This window comes from Rhipicephalus microplus, unplaced genomic scaffold (genome assembly GCF_043290135.1).
Source record: "Rhipicephalus microplus isolate Deutch F79 unplaced genomic scaffold, USDA_Rmic scaffold_32, whole genome shotgun sequence".
Classification (NCBI taxonomy): Eukaryota; Metazoa; Arthropoda; class Arachnida; order Ixodida; family Ixodidae; genus Rhipicephalus; species Rhipicephalus microplus.
Genome location: NW_027464605.1, coordinates 5,104,034 through 5,125,111, shown reverse-complemented (window position 1 = coordinate 5,125,111; position 21,078 = coordinate 5,104,034).

The window sequence follows — 21,078 nt, the reverse complement described above, 5'->3', positions numbered from 1 at the left end:
AGCATAAGAACGAAGTTCTTGCACCTTTCGTATCTCTATGTGTCTTTGTCATCATAGATTCGGTGCTTAAAACCAAGAGAAGATTGCTAGACAGCCCGAACCAACACATCGATGAGGTGACTGTTCCAAGGGCCACGTGATAAAATGTGAAATTAAAAAAGCAATGACTACCACGGCCAGTTGGTGCATCGCCATGAGATGAATAACGCGTGAAACAGCAGTGTCACGGAACACGAATGTGCAGTAGAATAGTTTTGGATGATTTTGTCTCATTTGCGTACGAGTGTGAAACGACCATTTCAAATATGAAACCCAATGCTGATTTTTTGTTCCGATTGGGTTTTCACTGTGTCTCATGACATTCTAGGCCATCATAAATGAGCGGTTAAAACCGCAGACGTAGCAGTTCGCCAGACTTGTGTTGTCTACCTAATCGTAACAATATTTTAATGGTACTAGAATATTACAGCTACTGGAGTATATTTTGCATAGTCCCGTCAAGCATAACCTGGACTACTTCGAGATGTTCAGAAATCACGCTTCTGCCTATAAATAATGGAAGTTTTCACAACCTCAGCTTGTTTATTGTAAGATTTGTTTCTTAACCCTTGCGTTCGTGGTTAGCTAACAGGCAGACAAGGCAGTAACACCTGCCTCTCCTCACTTTTTGCATTACATTGGAATGGAATGTGTGGTTTGTTGTTCATTTCCTTTTTCTTCTTTTGATGTATGACGTCTGTGATGTATAAGTTGCAATTTTTTGTAGAATGGAAAAACAGAAATGATGGCACGTGGTTTTGGGACGTCAAACCTCACAATATTATCAGAAATGATGGCGCAAGCACCATTCATAGCGTTTCAGTGGGAGTAATTCGCAACTTTCTATACATGCCATGATATGAACACCATGCATACAAAACTGGGTGCCCGATGCATACTGACAACGAATAGCTGATATGAAGCATTAGTTGCAACCGTTTCTTCTTTTTCTCGAAAAAACTTGAAGCACATACAGAAAAAATAAACTTCTTACGACATGGGACATAAGCTTGCAGTGACACGTACTACCACTTTAAGATTACATCTATAAGCGATGCTCAAGGATGCACAATCTATCGGTGCTCTCACCTATCTGCATTTCGGCTGGTCAACTTTCGCACACTCACACGAATTCAACAGACAAGTGGATGCTGACCAAATGGAGATATACTTGTTTTAATTCTCCATTAGATTTGTTGACCAGTTCCTCAGAGGGCATGATGCTAATACTACGTGTTATAGGCCAATGACTGATGGAGAAGACACTTCTTTACTTCAGTCAGTCTGTGCCAGAACCAAATAATTGCGGTGTCATTGAGTCGTCGTGTACTTCCGTTACAATTTCATGATATAACGTTTTCTTATGTATGAATGTGTATGCTTTCTTTTTTGCCATTGCAGTGATTAAACCATCTGAAAGCCTCACTGAGATCAATAAGATAACAAACTACGGCCCAAGAAGTTCTTGTTGGCTAATGACCATTTAATATGTGTGAATGAAATAAAAGTTAATGATGTTAATTCACTTGAAGTGATATATACTTCAGGAATACACTGTAGTTTTCATCTTGCAGCCTTTGTATTGCAGCGGCATAGAGTGGCACTCACCTTATGTGTTTTTATTGATAATGCTGCACATTCCTTAAGCACAAACTCTTACACAATGCGAAGTTATTAACAGTGTTACTTCTCACCACTTGTTTATTTACCATGAAATACCTTTCTATTTCATGAAAATTGAGTCTGTCTTGGTACATATTGTTCAATTTCTGAACGTTCAACAATGTATTCTTCCTTGTTTTCTATTCGCTTTGACGATTACCTATATGGTATTTTGTTTTACTTGAAGTCGAATGCAGCAACAGTGAGATAGGAACACCGGTGTGCAGCGTGGCGGTCGCAGAAAATATGCTTCCCACCTGTTGATAGGGTTGAGCGAGACAGAACCCAAAATCAGTAGTTAAATTTAGTGTTGATATCACATGACTGAGGTTACGCATACAATAAAAACCTACGTGGCTAAAGCACAATTAGACGCAGGGAATTGCGCTGATCAATAAGCTTTGGTACAAAATCACCTCGGTATATATGGTATGGTATGAAGAACTTTATTAAGGTCCTGAGGATCAGTCCAAGACCGATGCTGGCTGCTCCCACGTCGGGACAGCAAGGCCAAGCCCTTCTGCCGCCACAAGGGCTCTCTAGACAGCCCTGAGTCGGTCCGCCGCAGCGCCCCCACCCTGTCATGTGAAGATGATCTGGGTGCCCGCGCACTCAGGGAATCCTAGAAACTACGCCACCAACCTCTTAGCCCGAAGTTCTCTAAACCGGGCGCTGGCGGCGTGCGATGCCGGATTCATGAAGCAGCGTGCGCAGATTTTCAACGACCTGCAACGAGCCGACTCAGGCTTATAGGGCAGAGCGTCAGCTCTATCCTCCACCGCACAAGTCCCTCAGCAACGTCTCTTTTCTCTCATCATTTATCCCCCTTACCCCCTTCCCCAGTACAGGGTAGCCAGCTGGTCTGAGAACTGGCTAACCTCCATGTCCTTCCTCATTTATTCCTCCTCCTCCTCCTCCTCCTCCTCCCTCAGCAACCGACAGATCACCATCTGGCGCCAGCTGCAGACTTACACTCTTCTTCTCTAAACCTATCGCACTATCACCTCCTTTTCCTAACACCAGCCTGTACTCTCAGCCCTGAGTCTTATGCTTCTGCTACACACATCACTTCTCACTGACCGGCGGATCTTCCCCCACTGGCCCTATAGAGCGCTGTTAGGTGTTGAAAGGAAGGAAGTTCGCTGGAGGCATACAATGGCATCCCACCACTGCCACCAGTTGTTAAGGGTCGGAAAGGAAGGTCGCTCGAGGTACGAGAACAAAACAAGGTTTATGACACTATTTACACATATTTACAGAAAAGAAAGGTTAGTGGTTTCACAAACCACGAGCGTGGTGGTTGAACGTTACATAGTTCAGAGCGACGTCCAGCACTCTGCGGCGTCGTTTTATGCCCTGTCGGGCTCCTCCTCTCCGAGTCGAACACCAATCACGCACACACAGGTGAGGGGGGCGAGCATGCACGGTCCACGTGAACACTGCACTGTGGTGGCGCCAGCAGGGCTCTTCCTCGTCGTGTGTGTGCCGCTAGTCGAGAGTTCCCACGATCCTGACAGCGTACATCAAAGGGTCTGCCGCACAGCTCGCCTAATTGGCGGGGTTATTTGCGGTGGCTGCCGCGGTCTCTTCCAGGAAGACGCCGTCCCTGTTGTCCTTTTTCGTTTAGGCGTCGCGGCGACACGACGTCTCCTCCTCCGGCTAGCAGGGACAATGCCTGGCGGGCACAGGCAGACGGCCGGTCGTCTACTTGATTGGGGATTAAAAGGAGCGCCACTCTCCTGTCAGCTCTGGCGCCGGTCACGCCAGCTTCCTCGTCGCCCGATGAGTCGCCGAGGGCACCAGTCACCGCTTCTGCTCGAAGAGACGACAAGAGGGTCCGCATTTGAAAGACGGGAACTCGCCTTTGCTTGCCGCATGGTCTGGATAATTGCTCCAATCTTCGACAGCGTCTGTCAGACTGGGCGCCGAAGGGAATGAGAGCCTCCCCAGTGGACCGGTTTACGCACAATGGCGTCTGCCCAGACGAATTTCCAGGCCAAACTTAACAGCGCCTCAATAGCTGAGTGGACTGGGAGACCCTACTGCGTTCAGAGGACCCGGTTGAGCAGACAATGCCTGCCGACCGGGCTGCCAGCGTCATAGAGCACCACCAAATAAACGCTTCAGCACAGCGGGATCGTGTGGGGGCCCAGGAGCGTGCGTGCTCTAAACTCCTATGTTGAAATAATGTGTTTCTCCTCCAGCGCGTCACTGTTAGGCATTCGCTGCCCCCACTGCTCACCGTGAAAAGCCGCACCGGCCAGTGTCACGGTGGCACGCTCATATTTGCACTCACCATCGTTACATCAGATGTTACTAGCACCTTATCGTTACTAGCACCTTATTGTCACACATTCTTGTAGATTTAGTAGAACCGACATCTGCACACGACTTCGCTGGGAGTTTTTTTTGTTTTTTATGGTGTAGTTAGAGATTACTATAGCGGGTTCTAGCGTATACGAATAAATGTAAACTTTGTCCACCGCTGTCATATTCGAACCAAGGAAAAATTTGCATATTTGTCTTACTGATCAACTTCAGTCTGCTATACACGCGACTTCAGGTATATTTCACACATATCAGTCATATCACCTTGCTTGTACCGGCTCATGTTCATTTTGTTAGCTTTAAGTCAATGGTCGATTTTCAGCGACTCCAGGGCTGCCCTACAATCTGTGCTCTCAGCACTGCGTCCCGGGCCGTACGAACAGCTTGTTTTTGAAATTCGATGCCTTCTCCACACTTCACACGAAAAAGGGCATCATGTGACGTTTCAGTGGCTGCCAAGTCACTGCGGCGTCATATGGAACGAACATGCCGATAGTGCCGCGCGGTCAGCTCTTGAAGAAACACGAGAAGAAGCCATACCACTTTCGCGGACTGATGCAGCCAGTAATCTTCGACGACTTGCGCGTGAAATCACGTTTTCACTATGGTGCCCACCAAGCAACGAGACCAATCGTCAACACCACCTGTCCTCTTTGATGGCTCTCCGCATGCCCACTGGGCTCGACCGAAGAGAAGCCACACTTCTTCATCGCTTATGACTAAAAGTGGCATTTAAAAAATCTTATTCCTTTGTCGTAGGAATGGCCGACAGCGCTCTCCGCGATGCCTGTCATTGCGAAGAGACGTTACACCACATCCAGTGCGACTGTCCGTTGTAGGACATCCAGAGACAGTCACTGGCGTCCGTTCTTGCGCGCATCTACAACAGCCAAATGTCTGTGGACACTATTCTGTCAAGTAACCGAGAGAAGACATTGCAACAGAAGGCGACAAAAGCTCTGTTGAAATTCCTACGCGACACGGACTTGAACAACCGGCTGCAACAGCAATGTCACACACCGCGAAAGACAAGACTGGACTATGACTGAGTGTGCGCGCGTGTGCTGCCGAATGTGCTCTGTTTATCTTTCTTCCCTCTCCGCTCTCTATCTTTCATCTCCCCCATCCCCCTCCCATGCGCAGGGTACCAAACCGGCTGCCTATAAACTGATTAACCTCCCTGCCGTTCTTTTTCTCCTATTTTCCTTCCTTCCTTAGTCAAAAACTTTTACTTGGTGAATTTTATCAAAAATTTCGACCTCACTGCCCTTCAAAACGTAAAGTTTTAACAAGGAACGACAAATTATCAATTTATATTATGCGTGCTATCTGCTTGACCAGCGAAAAAATTGGCAGACCCCACGTACAGTGGGAATCAATGATATGCGAAGCATGAATTAGGAAGGTTGATATGTCACTTTAAAATCAGCACAACGTTACGAGGGGAGGTAAAGTATGCTGTACATGACTTCCATGTCATGATTATAATTTTTTAACGTGTCATTTACGTTCTATTTAGGTCACGTGATACCAAATTTGGTATGTGCGGAGCTAGCGAAACGGCCATAAGCCCATCATGAGCATGGTATGTTGTCATGTTCTTACATGACACGCGTGTCATGTTTATCATGTTTGCACCACTTCGTCATCTAGTGACCTCGCATATCACTAAAATTGATATATATGAAGCTAGATTAATCACGAGCGCACTATGACCGTAGCATATAGTCATGTTTTACAAGACGCGCATGTCGTGATTATTATGTTTGGACGTGTCATTTACCTTCGTCGTCCGTTCGCGTCATGCAATACGAAATTTGTTATACGCGAAGCTCGTGAAACGGCGGCGAGCGCATCATAAAGGGTCCAATACAGTCCGACGTAACGTTAGAGAGTTTGAGAATTGGGGCCCCAAGAATCTTGTGACGCGCCAGGGCACACGCGCAGAACCCAAGCCAATATTGGGCTGCTGCGTTGATGACGACCCAAGGCCCGAAAATTGAAAATGAGTGTGAGCCCCCAAAGCGTCTTGGGTCGCCAGCAAGACGAAGCAGACGCAGTATGAGCCACGGTGCAGTATGGCCCACGTCTCGCATAATTAGAGAGTTTGGGAATTGGGGTCCTAAGGAGCTTGGGGACCCAAGAAGCTTGCGACGCGCCAGAGCGCATGCGCAGAAACCAAGCCAATCTTGGGCTCTTGGGTTCGTGCTGACCCAAGGCCCAAAACCTTTTGGTTCAGCCCTACCAAAGCTATGGTGCGTAAGAAAGCCCCACAGTTGCGCAGAAAAACATAGTCCCAGATATAACAAGTGCCCTAAAACTGACCGGGTTAACTAAAATTGGCGTTTGTTTGGTGTGTGTTACGCCACATCGTTATGTGATACGTTTATTGTTCGCATTTAGTTCGCACGCATGAAATTATTTTTGTCTCTTACTCCCGGTAACTGCGCTTGCATGTCAACATGGCAGCATCCATGCAGAAGCGACCGCCCGCTTCGATCCGAACTTGCTCCTGCTACACGCCCACTGCACTAACAGCGACAAATTAATGGTGAAATTCACCATCGATTGTTTCATCGTACTCTGAGAATAAAACATCAGGTACGTGTTGTCGTTATTAGCGAGATATGCTGCTTGCTTAGCCGCACATGCTAAGACTAACGCGCCGAGGCAGGGCTTGGGCGGCGTTGCCAGACCAAGAAGGCTGCATCTTCAAACATAGGACATGCAACACGGCACATCGTTTCGTGCGCGTCAGATCCTCTTTCAACTGAAACAAAAACAAAAATAAAGGAAAAAATTATTGCAGTGGAAGGCACGAAGGAAAGCGTGGATGGAGAAGCAGTTAAACGAGAACCACGATAAACGTTGGAGAGAAACGGACACTAAGTGAAGTTATCCGCCGGCATGAGCGCCTACTGATCTGCGTGCAGAACAACAAATCCGTGATACGCTTCAAGTTCCTGGCGTGACTATTTCTTTCACAGTTTTACTGTATTTTTTAAGTTATTAAACCAGCCTTATCTGCAATTAGTGTGTATAGATAATTCGGCGAGCAGATGCCGTGAAGATGGTGAGAGGACTACATACCATGAATGAATACATGTGGAAAAGCTAATCGCCCTTTCTATTGGCTTAGGAGCCCTGTAGCCTCCACAGTGCTAAAGGGTAAGGGTGGGGCACCAAGAAGTCTTGGATCGCCAGCGAGACGAAGCAGACGCAGCGCGCTCCATGGTGTCGTATTTCCCACGTCTCGCATAATTTCGAATTTGGCCACGGGTGGCGCCCCGTGTGTTTGACCCAATGGAGCTTGCGTTTGACCCAGTTCTCAAACTATTCTGATACTGCGAACGCAACAGCAACCTACGCAACGAAGCTTGGGGACCCAATGTCTTGGGCCCCCAATTCTCAAACTCTTAATTTTTAGTTTGGCCACGGGTGGCGCGCCGTGCGTGTGACGCAGTTCTCCGTCTCTGGCGATCCTCCGAACGCAAGAGCACCCTACGCAACGCAGCTTGGGAACCCAGTGTTTTAGGCCACCAATTATCAAACTCTCTGTGGACGCTCACGCCCGCTGGACGCAGCGACGCTAGCACTCTATAGTCTGACGCCAGGAGCGACCGGCGCGGCCCGGCGGCAAGCGCCTCGAAATGCAACTTAGCGCCGATGACGTTACACAGACCGCACCGCGTCTGCCTCTCTTCGTGACGGAGGGACGCCGAGCGCGCTCAAAAGCGCATGCGTCAAAGCAACGCAGCGCAGCGCGCGCCTGCGAGCGTATGGCAGGGAGATCGGCGTCTGGCGTGGCATCACCGGCGTGACGCGACGAAACGAACGCCGGCGCGCACTCGCACCGGGTCACGTTCAAGGGTATTGCCGCCGTGAGCGTGGCTTGTATAGGGAGCCTACATGAACGGCCGTGTTTAGGGTGATGTCAGCCTTTGACCCACTACATGCCGCCGCCCGCCAAAACACAATGTTGCCAGACAGCAACGCCGCGCTGTCGCCCCATCTTGGTGCCCGCACTGCGTCTACGCCCGGTTGTGTTTAGTTCTCAATAACACGGCGTCGAACGTTGCGGTAGCGTGTTAAACGCTGCCGGTGAAGCCTTAGAATGCCTGGATGCTGCGTACCGCTCTGCACTAACCACAACAGAAAGGGGGTGCGAATGTTCCGCTTCCCAGGGAGCCCTGGCCGACGACAACTATGGCTGGCTCAAGTAAAGCGAGACGGCTGGGAGCCCACCAGTGCGTCTCGTATTTGCTCTGTGAGTACTGCGTATTTCGTTCACTGTTTTTTCCTGCGGCACACGTATATGTGTTTCGCGGTGTTCGCGAATGAGTAGATAACCGAAGTTGTCGTGTCTGCGTCCACGCATTGCGAGTAGGAAGCCCACAAACGGGACGCGTCCGCGCGTTTGTACGGAGACGCGCTCGCTAGTCTGAGCTGTTGCCACGCTTGCGTTCGTGTCAGCGTAACCTCAGTATTATGTCGCAAGTGTTTGTGTGTGGGCTGCGAATTTCTTCGTGCGCTCACTTTGAGAACTGGGTCGTTTACACGACCCTGAGAACCGCCGCTGTCAAAAGCCCAGGTGTTGTGTGTTGTTACAAGGGCGGCTTGCCCCAAAATGGCGGCGCACAGAAAACTATGCTGAATTTGGTGGAAGCTGGCAACAGCGTGCCCCGTTGCCCGCTGGTTTTGGCTGAGTTTCTTGAAGGCACTTATTAAGATGTCTCCACCCTAAACACGGCCGTTCATGTAGGCTCCCTAGGCTTGTAGACATGTTCTCACATGACAGCCATCTGATTATTATCACGTTTGCACCAGTCACATACCTACGTCATCCATTCACGTGACGTAATACCAAGTTTGGCATATGTGAAGCTCGCGAAACGGCCGCGAACGCATCATAAGTGTGGCATGTAGTCATGTTGTTACATGACACGCATGTCATGATCATCATGTTTGAACCTGCCAATTACCTATGTCGTCAGTTCGCGTCATGAAAATTCGAATTTCGTACATTTGAAGCTAGCGAAACAGCCGCGAGCGCATCATGAGCGTAGCATGTAGTCATGTTGTTACATGCCACGCATGTCATAATTTTCATGTTAGGGTCTGCCGCTTGTGTTTGCCATGCAGTCATGTCATACCATACCAGTTTTGCAGCATGCCATGTGAACGAAACCATCGCAAGAGCTGCAGGCCATGAAATCTAAACTATGATATTCATGACAAAGATGTCATGACTTTCGTGTTATGATTAGTCAGTTTCGCTCGTCATGCAGTCTTGTTATGCCCTACTGATTTCGGTATCGATACCAGTACGGAAACGGCCAAGAGAGCTAAAAGTCGTATGCGGCTAAATAGATAGATAGATAGATAGATAGATAGATAGATAGATAGATAGATAGATAGATAGATAGATAGATAGATAGATAGATAGATAGATAGATAGATAGATAGATAGATAGATAGATAGATAGATAGATAGATAGATAGATAGATAGATAGATAGATACGCTCAAAGTCGCTGAAGTTCACTATGAAATGCTGCACATTTAAAATGTGCTCATTGTTAGAACGGAAATCACCAATTATAGCTCTGTTGCACAGATGAATGACAAATGTGCTGCAGTACTGTGGGCAGAGGGTGTATTTGTTCTTAGGTTGTAACCGACAATAGGCGAAACCCAAATTCGCCCGTCCTGTGTTCGCAAATACTCTTTTCGCCTATGTGCCCCACAAATCTATGAAATCCTTCTTCACCGACTGGTCCAATAATTGTAAAGAACAGCACACATATACACCAATTAACAATTAAAATTTCTGTACTGGGATGAGAAGTAATTGAGAAATACCTTTATGAATATTTGGGTACAAATGCGGGAGACCGACAGAGCTTCAGTTTATACTGGTTTACTCGAACAATCCTACAAGACTTCGCATGTTCTTCCTGCATCTGTACTTTCTACCTTGAATTACGTCAGCAGTGCGTAAAAGTGGAACTGTGCAACAAAAATCGCTGCGCGCAACCTAGTTGGTTTTAGCGGGACCGCTCAGGGCTCTCCCATAGTTCAGTAGGAATTACTCGAAATCATTAAACATTCTTTTTTCTAAACACATCACGATCAACGGGATGGCTTTAGGCTCTCCCATAGAAGAGTACCTAGTATTCTGAATCGTTACCCTTTTTTTCTAAGTACGTCAGAATAATAGGCTCTTTTTCATGTCCTTTGTAAGGCCAACGGGACGGCTTTCAGCTCTCCCATAGTAGAGTATCTGGTATTCTAAATCGTTACCCTCTTTTTCTAAACACATCATCAAACATCTTGCATTTGAAGTGATGGTTGAGGCACAGGGGACGGCTCTATGCTCTCCCATAGTAGAATACCAAGTGGCCTAAATTGTTAACAACTTCCTCTAAACACACATTGTCTCAATTTTCCGAAACTGGGACAGTTTATTGCTCTCCCCTAGTCGAGTACCTTGTACTCTAAATCGTCGAACATTTGTTGTAAACAAATACATGGCAGCCTATTGCTGTACCACAGTAGAGTACATTGTAGAGCTCTGCATGGACCCAGGTCAGCCAGAAAGCCTGGGCTGGGCCGGGTAAGGCTCTGTAGGATCGGGCCCGAGCCAGGCTGGGCCCATGAGCTCAGGCTTCGGGTCGGGCCTGGGCCTGAGTCAGGTCCATATTAGGCCTGGTCATTATATGCACGGTGTTTGAAGAAGTGTGTCGAATATTATTTAAACATTACAGAAAGGGTCATGTGCGTGCTACCTGCGGCGTTCCTTTTGCTTTGGCAGAAGGCATGTTCAGATGTGCACAAACAACAACCTTTTGATGCCCGCTGTTGCTGCGGGCTAACGACCCCGTAAATAATTTTTTCAGCCAACACGCCTTCTGCGCGTCCCTTCTGACGCTATATGTGGTAAGAGACATGTAACCACCGAGCGTCTTGGGCTTTGAAATATACGTAAATAAAAAACTCCCAAGCATTTCCCCGAGGGTGAACATGGTTAAGTGTGAATACACGGGGTGATGCTATGAGGGGTATTTATTAATTCGCACTATTATATTTATTAATCACACTATGGTGCCTTTATGGTGTAATGGTTGCTGGGAATCGCAATTTGATCACACGGGGGAGTTTACGTTAACTCACTGGTGAATGCCAACGGATTTTAACTTTACTCCCCCTCACGACCCGCTCTCGACGGGAGACTGAGAGAGAAGGCGGGCGCGCGAGAGAGAGGGGTGCGCGCGCAGCTGCAGCGACAGCGCACCCCTCTCTCTCGCGCGCCCGCGCGCCCTCTCTCGCGCTTGTAGGTACATCATTATTCATGATGTACGTACAAGGATTAGAGGCAAAATTAGAGGGAAGTGGACTGGGCTTCAACCTCTCTTTAGTCAAACAAGGAAAACCTATTGATCAGGAACTACCAGCAATAATGTACGCAGATGATATAGTGCTAATGGCCAACAACAAGGAAGATTTGCAGAGATTGATGGACATCTGCGGTAATGAGGGAGATAGGTTAGATTTTAGATTCAGTAAGGAAAAAATCAACAGTCATGATTTTCAATGACAACGAAGGTAGTGAGCTTAGGATACAGGAGGTCACGCTAGAGATAACAGATAAATACAAATATCTGGGCGTATGGATAAGCAATGGGACCGAGTACCTGAGGGAACACGAAACATACGTGACGACTAAAGGTAACAGGAATGCAGCAGTGATGAAAAATAGGGCACTGTGGAATTACAATAGGTATGATGTTGTGAGAGGAATATGGAAAGGGGTCATGGTTTCTGGGCTGACGTTCGGCAATGCGGTCTTGTGCATGAGATCAGAAGTTCAAGCAAGATTAGAAATTAAGCAACGTGGAATAGGTAGGCTTGCTTTAGGAGCTCACGGGAATACACCAAATCAGGGAGTACAAGGTGATATGGGATGGACATCATTTGAGGGCAGGGAAGCTAGCAGCAAGATAAAATTTGAGAAGCGATTGAAAGAAATGAAGGAGGAGCGTTGGGCTAGGAAGGTTTTCAGCTACTTGTACATGAAGAATGTCGATACAAAATGGAGGAAGCGAACCAGGAAGTTGACTGGTAAATATTTAAAAAACAGCAGGTGGCCAAACCAAAAAGAACTATCGGTTAAGAAGAAAGTGAAGGAAACGGAGACTGGCATGTGGAAAATGGGCATGATTAAAAAGTCCGCACTAAAGATCTATCGAACTTTTAAGCAGGAAATTGCCAAGGAAAGGATCTATGATAATACTCGGGGTAGTTCTCTACTGTTTGAGGCAAGGACGGGAGTACTGCGAACCAAGACATATCGGGCCAAATACGAAGGGGTAGACACAGTATGCAGTGCGTGTGGAGAGGAAGAAGAAACTGCCGAACACTTGATAATGTTCTGTAAAGGGCTTCACCCTATAGTTCAGAATGATGGCGCAGAGTTTTTCAAAGCACTGGGGTTTAGGGACCGGGAGGGCAAAATAGACTTTAAGCAAGTAGACTTAACTAGAAGGAGGTTATCTGATTGGTGGCTAAAGTCAAGGCACGAGTGAAAATTAAACTCTTCACTGCAAAGTACGAATCCTCAAACTCACTTTTTAAGGAAAAATAAATAAATATAGTTTTGAGTTCATTAAGTATTACGGCTTGGTGGCGCTAGCCACCGCCCGATCTAAAGGGTACAGCCATATCCATCCATCCATCCAGCGAGGAGAGCGGAGGAGCGAGCGAAGGGGGAGGGGTATAAGGCGCGTTACTGACACCGACATCAGCGTCGCGTCCGTGGCTTATTCGGTAGAGCGTCGCGCTGCGGCCCGCCAAGTCCTCTTTCTTTTAAAGATAGAGAGAAGACTGCGGACGCCGCCGACGGCGGTGGATGGTTTGGGGTCGCTTATAAAGTGTATTCACACTTAAAATGCATCATGTTTTTGTTGTGTTTGGTTGCAGCGTCTGACAGGTGGTAAAAGAAGCTTCGTGCATGGAAGAAAATTTATTCGGCTACAGCGGAACAGGAAGTTGCTGCGACATCCGTAACACTTAAAATGGCTCAGAAGGCGTTGTAGCACATTTATGATCACGCTGATTAGTGCGGCCACAAATCACATCACAGAAATCTTGATGCCGAATGTGTTGTTGCTCACAAGCGTCATTGGGCATATATGGGAGTGCAAGCAGATATGCGAAGATGCGATTGTAGTAATTTACAATGTGCGGAGATGTTATATTTGATCTTTTAATCTGGAAGAGAAAGAAATTATCATCTTCAAGAACCGCTTCATGCTCCTTTCATCCTCTTCTTCCCCATCTGCGCCACTCCCAGAACAAGCACGCCGATCTGTGCATCATCGTAGAAGGAATAAACTTCATTTTTGCAAAAATGTCGTTCGATGCCTTTTCTATTTTCGCAATAATAAATCTAAAATGATCGTTTTCATTATACAAAAGAGAAGATATGCTCAGTTTTCTAGCTTTGGAATGTTTGTTTTTTCTGCCTATCTGACTCAAACCAGTCCCCTAGGGCATGTGTAAACTAAAATGCATCTACATTTTAGTCTAGGCCACTCCTGCTGGAAGGCCTTCCATGAAGTAGTACCATCGATGCCCAACGTCACTGAGGAGCAACAATCAGGAGCAACTACGAATAGTCATATTTTTTGTCGGAAATCATTCTTCGCATGCTTTATCATTTCGGTATGCATAGCAGAGTTTTCTTGGTGTTGTTCATTGAAACAATATTTTAGGCATCAAATGGTTAAATATGGCAATAATAAAAAAATTAAAACGATCAACGTTTCATCGAAGGCGTTTTCGAAGTGAACTGTTGATGCTCTGGTGCGTCGGTTTTGGTTTCGCCAGCTGAGTTAGACAAATTTTATTGCTCTATGGTGACTACCAATGGCTGCCTTTCCCAAATTTCAGAATGGCGATAGGCTATTCGTAGGAAGAACTTTAATTTCTCCATTGGATTTGAGCGGCTATTTTCATTTATTAAAATTTTAATTGTTTCAATATCTGTATATACTGCTGTCAATAATGTTTTGACACGTATGAAAATGTCTTCTGCAAAAGTGAAGGGAACGCTGCAAGTGGCAGGCAAATGCCTCCTTTCTGTAATGTTTAAATAATAATAAGCACATTACATTAAACACCCTGTATATCTATATCAAAGCGTGTCTACGCTATTTAATTATGTTGTTTTGTGGGGCACATATTATATGTCCCGAAGCGACCCATGTTACGTAGGATTCCATGGTTCAGGGCTTCACCTAAATTAGAGCACCTGGGGTGCAATACATTGAGAACAGAAAGTACAAGAACTTCTAGGATTTTGCTCCGTCAGTATGCTACACGTTATTTCAAGAAACTCGTAATATAAGATTTCACCATTACATTGACTGACAGACGCCCTTGCATATCGTAAGGAAACGTTTGCCAGGTTGTACTGCTGCAACAGCAATGGTACACTGAGAACTATGTATAGTGTATATAATATGTGCCCACTTGTATCTGGAAAAAAAATCAAGTATGCAGATATACTCGCACGCCTGCCGCGCCTTTCCCGCCTCCATATGCGTAGACTCGTCAATGCGACCCGTGAGTCATGAATATCTCTGGAGCTATTATTGGTGCACTTTACAGGGGGCCCTGAAACACTGGTTCACGTAATCATGGAATGGATTCACTGGAAGAGCTTATTGCCTCATGAATTAAACACCGGGAAAATTTTAAGAATATGTCCAGTACTAGTACAGTTACAAAGGTTTGTCGCGTGCTGCAATTTCATTCTCTCTTCTCTCGTCCCGACGAAAGCGCTTAAAGCTAAGCAGGGAGGGATGGCAAGGCAACAGAAAAGCGTCACGTGCGTCTCGTGACCTTGAGCACTTTTGTTACTTTTTTTCGAATGCGCGGCTTTTTCAGTGCATGAAGTTTTATATAAACTCTAAAGGAAAAGCTCTCCATAGGGTCCATGCCTTAAAACCCATAACCACTCGGGTGCCGCCATGATGGCACGATATTCGACTTTCGGATGACGTTCACTCTCAGTTGCCACTGAATGCTCCAATTACACCCGGCATTTTTTCTGTTTCTTTGATCTCTGTTACATCGCAGCAAGTTACTGTCACATGAAGTCGAGTTTTTGGCTCATGGCAACAAAAAACGTGGACGCCGACTTAACCGGCACGCAAGCGAGTCGGCGCAATCGGCCGCACACCGCATCGCCACGCTCTCAACGTTGAATTTCGGCGCCATCTACTACAGAACCCGCAAACCCTTCTCTCCGTGCTCACTTAATTAGATATAGGGCCATTTTATCTTTCATAAAAGTAGTTGATATAAAATTTATACAATCTTTGTTTATATTTCGTGAACACGCTTGTTTACGATTTGTACTGCGAAAGTTTGAGTTTTATACCTTTAAATTTAGCGATTCCTTAAAGTATTCCGATGGCAACAATTACAACGTAGCAAGATGTCAGCGCCTTTGCGGTAATAGCTTTTCTGGTCCAACTTTTCCTCTAGAGTAGTATAATACCTCTATGTGTCAGTTTGATCGCGCGCGCACGCGTAGAAAAGTAGCGGCCTCCCACGGCGATCTCTGTAACGAGAGAGCGCGCTATATTTAAATCAGCTAATGGCTGATACATGGGCTCACTACGTGTGGTTTTTGGGCGTTTTGTGTGATTTGTCGAGTGAGGAGAGAGCAATTTTTAGCTGGCTTTGATAATTTATTGATAATCCCAGACCACGTGCTGTGCTATCATATTTGGATTCCTTGTCCGGGAGCCTTTACTACCGATCGGCAGCGTTTGCTGACCATGCTCAACAAGTGTAGCAGGGCCCCTTTAAGTGTGAGATCAGGCGTCACTTATCTCAGGTGCACCAATCGATGCAAATGTTGCCAATTTTTTGCAGCAAGGCAATCGTAAATATTTAGCACTTGACAATTAGCCAAAAATGTTTAGCAGTTAACTGGAATTCGTCTTTTTTTATTTTGACAGCAGTACATAAGCGCGCCCCATTTGTCGTAGCGCAAGTGTTGTGATGGCACTCAAAAACGTGGAAAAACTCCCGCGGACGAAGTAAGAGCACTACATAAGGAAAACCATGATCATGATGTTTATTTGCTGAGAAATCCTTTGAAACAAGAGGAGGGGGATGTAGGCCCGAGTGTATTGGCACCTTTTACCGTATAAATGTCGGACGGCCCCTGCAGCACCCCGAGTTCAGGAATTTTTCAGCCATTCAGACTTCTTCCTCTAATTTCTGTCACTTTTTTTGTATAACAAATAAGTAACACACATAAACCTGGAGGCATGAGCAAACAGTTACCGTATACATAATGCATTCGCTTAGCTTGTCTTTCCTTGGTGCCTGTTTATGTGACGTTGTTTTGCAAGCTGCTTAGTTGCTTCATCAGAGACCTGATGTTGTGGTCCCTTCATCAGGGACCACTCAGGTACCACAATTTTGTTGAAAACGCCACAGTTTTGCTAAAAATTCTAAGAATGCCTTGTATAGCTTGGCTCGTTGAAGTATTACTGGTGGACATGCCGCTTCTTGTTAACCCTCCAATTTTTCTTTCCACCATATTACCGCTTTTTTCGCTTTCTGCTATAATGCCACAGAGAGTAAACTGCAATATTGAATATTATGAAGACCAGCGAGCTGCTGAATCAACGTCCACAGTCTCGCACGCACTCGCGCTTCTGGCAGCGCAACTCATGCGTCTCGTGCATGGGCACGAGTCAGTGTGAGTTTGACCTGTGAGAAAGAAGACGCGTTGGCTGTGTTTTGTTTGGAACTCTTTAGCGGACTCTTCCAATTTTTTATCTAGTTTTGGGGGACGATTTCACTTGTAATAAACTAATTTGGCGTTTCCTCTTTTGAATCCGTTACATTACATCTCATTCCCCTACACTGTCACTGGCGCGAGCTGAAATTCTGCAACCACAGCCACACTTCGCTTCCTTTTTCGCACCAGGGCCTTAGACCATCGGGGACTGGGCAACCCTATCTCCTGCTTCGGGTCCCTGCGGAGGATCGCACTCCGAACACCCGATACGCTGCGTTCGACGGGGAGCACTGAAGATAACGAAGCCGCTGGCTGGTTGACTTCGGCGCTCTAATTTACAGTTCAATAACATGCTTTAGCTGTGAAATAGCATGAACACAGAGTAAAGAAACAGACAACACAAGGGCAGGTGGCACTTCCTACTAAATTTGGCTGATCGCTAACCCATAAGTAAATTAAAAACATAGAGACATGCGTAGTTTTCACACAGCCATACGCTATCCAGCTATCAAACAATCTCTTCTCCGATACGTACAACGCCATGGGTGAGTCACTGATACACCGCTCTTCTTTTTTTTTTAAGTGCGCTTTCATCAACTCACGCGCACTTTGAAGCCTACTTCTGCCTAGCCTCTTGTTTTCTTTAGAACGTGGCTTACACTTGCAGGTACCAACTATGCCAACAAACAGTCTTGATGATTGACAGTTGGTGTAGGAACCGTGAGTGCGACCTTGCTTTAAAACTGTAGAAGACTGCGCGCGATACGAACTTAAGTGACGAAAAAGGGTAGTGGGGCAGAGGCTTGTTTGTTCTTTGAATGTTCGAATGTACGCCATGCTGGGGACGGCACTGCGCCGAGTACCGATGAAGGCTCCAGAGAGATTTTCCCTCATCGTTTTTGGCGCAGAAGGCTCGGCAAGCCGGCCTTCATCTATGACGTCTTTCTACTGCCATACCGTCAGGGAGCGTGCCAAAAACAAGCGGGTGTTTCGTCGAGCCCTACGAGAAATGCCTATGAGATAAATCAGCTAATGTGGTCTGCACAATCGGACATCTCGACGCTTCACGTCCTCTATGGCCGGTTAAAGGCGGTTTAGACAGAGTTAGCCGCACTGAACGCCCAGCTGGAAACCGTTCTGGTGGCCGAGCGAGTGACAGGACCAGATTATATCATGTAACATGACGACACTGCTACCAACGCTTTGGCCCTGCTAGAGCTTCACATAAATAGGCTCAAGGTTTCCGCGTTACCTTCGATGGCGCACCAACCTACAACCGCTGATGGCGACCCGCCAACAACCTTGGCAATGAACACGTCATGACCTCAACGTGAGTTTGGTTCATGGTCGCCAAAACTTGCGCTTTGACGGCAGCCTAACTCGGTGGCAGCCGTTTTGGGACATGTTCCGCCACTCCGTTCACGATCACCTAAGCTTGCCTAACCCGGATCGCTTTCACTATCTGGTCTCGCGACTTGACGGAGCCGCTTCTGAAGCCATTGCCAGCATACAAGCCGTGCATTCGCTGTACTGCGACGCAATTGACATATTAATGCGATAGCAATTATATGGACACTTTCGGCTGGATTTCGCCGCCGGCGTCGGCATCGCCGTGGGCGTCGGCGTCGATGTCATGCACCGTATATGTATACGTATCTATATATGAAAACGCAAGAAAGAAAAAGCTTAGGGAAAAAAAGACTCTGGCGCGCGGTATCGAACGTGGGACCTTCACTTCGTGAATACGAGGCGTTAAACATTGAGCCACCGTCGGGTACCTCCTTGAACGTTTAAACAGCAAGCTATTTATGTCTACCACTTACCGCTGTTGGCGAGCATCTCGGGGGGAAACTATAGTGTTTTCAGCATTATCTGCAAGTAGCGCAATGAGCGCGCGGTGGCTCTCATTTCTCACGCGTACTTTGGTCTGCGGAGAGGAGGGAAGTGGAGGATCTCTTGCGCGCCCTTATCTCCCAGTGGGGAGGATCACACGTCTTGGCTGGCGTTGGGCTTGCATGGAATGATTCTGTTGTAGTTACGGGGCGCACAAAGGTTACTGCAATCGTTGCACAGCCTCCATTTGCGAAAAGAGCGCGCTTTTCAGACACAGCGAAGTAACAGCTGAGACGCTTATTCGCGTTCATCCGTACCTGTGAGTACGTTTCGTGCGTCATTTGTGCGTGAGAAACGCAGGGCACGTTTCGATCTGCTTGCCATTCTGCGCGTGACCTTCCTATCGCGTTCATTGCTTCGCCTTTGCGGCAAAGCTGTGACTTCTTTAAAAGGGCGTTTTGGAAATTTGTTGTGGATTCTGCAGAAATGTCTTGAATGGCTCCGTACTCTGAAACCTGTTCATTCGTCGAGCGGCGTGATTGTCTTACAAAAGTTGTATGGCGAAGTTCAAGTCAATAAGAGGGGACTCGCGAGCCTTGGAGTGAGCGATACGTCATGCGCCGTCATGCTGAACGAGGTAACGCTGAAAGTAATTCCCGCAAACATCGTAGTTGACTGCTACAAACGGGAGAGCCCTATGTCGGGTTTAATATTCGCAAGAGGAGACGAGTTGTCTGTTTCAATTTCTTCGCTTCCAAAAGCCTCCGTCGCCTGCAGCTGTCAAGGTTCTGCACAATAGGACAAACGTTTCTTCCACGTCCTGCGTTTTCTCTGCGGGAGCTGACCATATTACTGAAGGATGCACTAGCCACCTCATTTGGCAGAGAATCGCGATTTGCTTTCAGCGGATCGTCGTTGCTACACGTGTACCGCCAAAGGACACCTGGCACGAGACTGCCTCCGCAGAGTACATTGTAAAGTGCACGTATGCCATGATGCATCTACAATTGTTACCAAGGGGGCAAATGAAAGTACACGTGCGGAAACAGAAAGGGCTTCCGACGCTGCTGTGTGTGTCGCTATGAACGGCACAACTGCTGCCCTCTTCTCTGACGTTCATCTTTAGACTTTTCGCACTTGGCTAATGACACCAACGCATTGCTGCTAAATACGTGGTGTTTTGGATAACGGGAGTGAAAGAAGATTCCAACTAGGAAATGTTTACAGGAAGCTCAAGCTCACTCTTATGCGGGAGATGGGTTTGGTCACAAATGAGTTTAGACATCAGCGACCTTGACTTACGCGATGCGCGAAGGTTGTCGACGTTACGCTTTGAAGTCCACACGACAACACTATAGTGCATATAGAAGCTGTGATCATTTTTTTTTCATCAGCGGTGACATCAATGATTCTTCTAAGACGAATAACATTCACGAAGGCATCAGTTGTTTTTCCAAGTGTCACCAGCAAGCCCGGAGTAAGTTTTCCGATTGGATCGTACCAATGTGGAAAGTAATGCGAAGTAACAGCTAAGACAGTTGGGTCTCGGATAACAGAGTGGTAATCGCCGTGAACACGAAAATGAGCTGGACTCTTGAAGGACCATCATCCGTCGAGGAGCAAGGTGAATAGTATGAAAGCAGTCACATCTGCGTTTTGCGTACAGATGCCTATGAGGAGGATTCGTCTTACTCGTCACAGTGGGTTTGGGAGCTCGATACCAGCGGTATTACAGAAAAGACATTTCCAAAAACAAGACATCGACATAAGAGGGTTCAACGAAGCCATCGATATATTGTTCTCTTAAATGCAAAAATAAGACTGTAGTTCGCACTACGAGCATGAGACAGCCAGCTATGACTACACTTATACTTTATATTACTCTGTAATTATTTCGCAAAAGTGTTACAGGCGTAATTAAACGATAATATACATAGTAAACCAGTGAAATTTATGACACTGAAAGTTCCAAGACACTCACTACAATATATCTTGCGTGAAGCAGGCATCTACACAATATCCGAAGAGCGGACAATGCCTTGCTAATGTTGAACACATACCTGGCTGAAGCGGGCCGGATCGGACGGGGCCCAAACCTTTCGGGCTCGGGCCGGATATGGGCCGTATTTAAAAACACCGGACCGGGCTCAGGCGGGCCGGAGCATGATGTTTTCGGTCCGGGCCGGGCTCGTGCCGGAAATATCAGCCCGTGCAGTGTAAATCGTACTTTAAATTGTTCTACATTTGTTCAAAACCAAACAACCGATCAAAAGCAGAATTGCGACTTCCTTACTATCTTAAATTACTCTCTCAATTGGCTTGTGCGCACGCCAAGAGCCGGCAATCTTTTAGATGCGAAGCAGCTTACAGTGGAGTTCAATCCGGCATGCG